This window comes from Euphorbia lathyris, chromosome 7 (assembly GCF_963576675.1).
Source record: "Euphorbia lathyris chromosome 7, ddEupLath1.1, whole genome shotgun sequence".
Lineage (NCBI taxonomy): Eukaryota > Viridiplantae > Streptophyta > Magnoliopsida > Malpighiales > Euphorbiaceae > Euphorbia > Euphorbia lathyris.
In genome coordinates this window covers 47974480-47978660 of record NC_088916.1, presented here as the reverse complement: position 1 = coordinate 47978660, position 4181 = coordinate 47974480, and positions in this window count along the sequence as shown.

Here is a 4181-nt window from a genome sequence, read left to right as displayed (position 1 = left end):
ATCCATTAGTTTCTGGTATGACACCTGGATTGGTGACAAACCGTTGATTGAGGTGTGCATCGCCCCTCCGCCGAATGATCTCCTCTCCTGGAGAATTGCTGATGTGGTGGACTCGGAGGGAGACTGGATCTGGTCTAAGTTCGACTCCTTTCTTAGCCTGGAGACCCTCCTTAATATTAAAGGTGTGAAGATTAGTAATCAGGAGGAGGATAAGAACAGACACTGCTGGGCCTTGACTAATAATGGTTCTTATTCTTGCAAATCGGCCTATGAAGCTTTTACCCCTAATAGGGCTGATCCTCCCTTGGAAATTTGGAAGTCCATTTGGGCCCTCAAAGTCCCCTACCGCATTAGGAGTTTCCTATGGCTGGGAGTCAAAGACAGGCTCCTCACGAATGCAGATAGACACAGAAGGCACTTGGCTGTATCTGGTGCCTGTAGCAGATGCAGCGGCCATGTGGAAACCTTGTGCCATGCTTTGAGGGATTGCCCGAATAGTAGAAAGGTTTGGGAAGGGGTCCTTCCTCACCACATCCTTCCTTCCTTTATGGGGTTCTCTGATATTGACTGGTTCTCTGAAGGCGTTAATGGGAATTTGTTGGCCAGTATGGAGCACGGGGCTATTCTCTTCGCTATTATTTGTCACCAAATGTGGAAATGGAGGAATGAAGAGTTATTTGCTGAGAAGACTGTCTTTATTCCTGACCTCCGGTTTTACTTCTCGAAAAAACTCTCTGTTATTACAAAGAGTTTTGAAGGAGAGCCCCTGGTTCACCCCTCCCCGGTTAAAGAGGTCCAGTTAGTTGGTTGGAGGAAGCCCAGGGAAGGGGTTGTCAAGTTGAATACGGATGGCTCCTGCCTTAGTAATGGCAGAATTGCTGCTGGTGGAGTTCTTCGGGATGCTGGTGGCGCCTGGCTGGCTGGGTTTACCCATAACTTAGGTACGGGCTCCTCCTTTACTGCGGAGCTCTGGGGGATCTTGTCTGGCATTAAACTCGCCATTCGCATGAGTGTTAAAAGACTTTCGGTGGAGTCTGACAATTTGGAGGCTATCAACAGGATTTCGGATAGACAGGCTGTTTGCCTTAAGAGTCAGAATCTCATTAAAGCCATCTTGAGGCTTCGTCCTGCCTTCGATTCTCTTACCTTCTCCCATATTTATAGGGAGCAAAATCGCGTGGCGGATCGCTTGGCAGCTGCTGGGCATGGGGGGATATGTGTTTCTACCCTTTCCGTTCCTCCTTCTTTTCTGTTACCTTCTCTTCTTGAGGATAGGATTGGGGTCAGTCTTCCTAGACTGATCCCGGGTTAGGTTTTTGTTTGTTTGTTTTTTTTTTCTCTTCCCTTCTTACCAAAAAAAAAAAAAATTTACATTTTATCAATAGTTTTAGAGATTGTACAGAGTGAGTGATTAAATCTTACTGAGCGTGAGAAGCATTTCCCATCCCCATCATCGTCTTTTATGGATACATATTTTTCATCTCCCTGTCCATAAAAACTTTCATTTTTTTTTTGTAAATTCTCATTTCCATAGGGATCTCTCGTAAAAAAATGTCGAACAACCTTATACATTAGTGGTATTCCTATTCATTTTTTAATAAAATAAAATAACGACAATCAGATTTATCAATGTAAATTAAAACATTGATAAAAGGTGGAAGAGTAACTATTGACAAATGACAGTCAGAATGAAAGCCGAACATTCGAACAACATAAAAGGCTGTCCGGTTTGCTGACTGTCTAAATAAAGATACTTGAAAGTATTGAAAATAAACTAACAAAGATCTACAAATAGATCCTTTAACACATAAAGAACCCCTAGATTCCCTACTTCCATAGTAAATCCATTGAGAAGTTCATGAAAATATACCAAACGTACAAGCTCGAACTAACCATAGTCATCCATAGAGACGCATCCAAAAACAAAACTGAAATGATTGACAAAACATGCAACACCAAAATTACATTTTATCTATAAATTAAATATGGACGACTAATGATAGGGCGAAGGTACCAAAGCCAAAAAAAATTAAAGACACATTTACTATTGCAAATGTTGGAATAATTATCTTTTCCCCTCCCACTTCCATGGTCCATAATCTTCAAAGATTCAGAGACATCTTACTAGAAACAGAGTTGCTATTTAAACCCTTAAATTGCTACATCAACCCTCTTATTGTAGCGGTCAGATTCGCTCTCTTCGCGAAATTCATTACTTTATGGTTGGTGGCAGTGCAAACAATGACTACTGGACTCGATGGTCCACCATATTGAATATTGGTTTTTTAATGCGGGGCAGATTCAAGTCCAATATAATTGATAAAGTGATGGATTTAGAACAGTGTAATGAGACATATATTTGCGCTAAAGGTACTTGATCCATATTCACCTATCACTGGTGGGGTAATTTGGATTTGAGAGGATGAAGAAGAAAAGAAAAGGAAAAAAAGGAAGATCTTAACTTTGACGTTAAACCACTGAACAAATATGTAAGAGCTAAGAGAGAAAGATACGTGTATAAGGTAAGGTAAAAAAATCCGAAAAAAATCACCAAATAAGGTCGCATGATATTCTTATTTCCCTGTAGTACAATAAATATTAAATTTTTGGATTATTTTGCTTTAAGATAAGGTGAAAAATACTTCTAACGTTGACCGTCAAGAACAATTTTATCCGTAACGTCATAAATAATACAATTATACTTCCAATATTTGCAAGTTGGGTCAATTTGACCCCTAATTACATATACTCTATGCAGTCAAGAATCTCGTTATTTATACTCCATTTGTGTATCATATTATTACTCATTGATACGAGATAAAAAAAAGTACATGTATAAACATGATTTTTTTTTTGTTTAAAGTGTTAAAAAAATATATTGTGTATACACGTAACTTTGATTTGGTATATAATACGAGATAAAGTTTTTATTATTATTTATTTTATGTGTATACATATATTTTTAATATATTAACAATTTAATAATGAATGATAATATGACATACATATTTAATAGGAATAATGAAACTTATAAATGTAAGTAGTGTTTCGTTAATAACGACATAAAATTAATTTAACTTTTGAATAAGGCTATAATCGAGCCGGGCTTTGGCTTGCTCAAACTCGGCTCGTCATAATTTTAATGAGCTCGAGCCGAGCTTAGAGTTCGATTCGAGCACAAATTTGTGTCTAAGTTTGGCTTGTTTAGAAGCTCGTTTGTTCACGAGCTGGTCACGAGTCAAATTGTTTATATCTTGTTCACGAGCTTATCTTGTGAGCTGTTCATTTATTTTATTCACGAGTTTTGCTCGAAAGCAACTCGTTAAGCATGTTCATGAACAAGCTCATTTATTATGTTCGCGAATGAAATAATATCAAATAAAACAATATCATGCTTAGCAAATGAAACAATACAATTTTATATACATACACACTAAAAATATATTTTTAATCATCAAATAAAAAGTAGTGCGAGAAGATGGATGTGGAAATGAAAAGAGAAGTGTGAAGAGGAAAAGTCAATTCTAAATTCCTTCTATATCCTCCAAATCTAATATATATTTTACTATAATATCAAATAAAAGAATGTTGGAATAAGCTATACAACAAATTATAATTATTAAATATAAATAATATTCGATATCACAAGCCTCTATCAAGGTTGTTCGTGAACATTATAGTCGAGCTTATTCATGAACTTGTTCACGAGCTTATAACTGAGTTTGCTCGTGAGCTTTCGAGCCTAACTTTTTCGTGTTCAAACTCAATTTATTTACGAATTGAGCCTCTAAATCGTGTTCACGATCGACTCGTTTATAAATCGAGCCGAATCAAGTTGAGCTTTTATCAAACTGACCACCGAACCACTCATGACCGGCTCGGCTGATTTTACAGCCTTATTTTTGAACATTAAAGATATAAAAATGATACTAACTTGCAAATGTTACTATACTATTTGCTTTTGGCGACAACTTTGGGGATGTTTTTGCATGTTATCTTGTAACTTTGAAAGAAGATAGATTTTACGTCTTAAGCTATACTTATTTTGCTTTTGACAAAGTAAATTTTACTTTATTTTTATCATTGGATGAACTTACTTCAAATTCCAAGATGTTTTTGGAAAAAAAAGTAACTGAGAAGCCACTTAGATTTTACTATTACTTCATTAATATTTGCCAGAA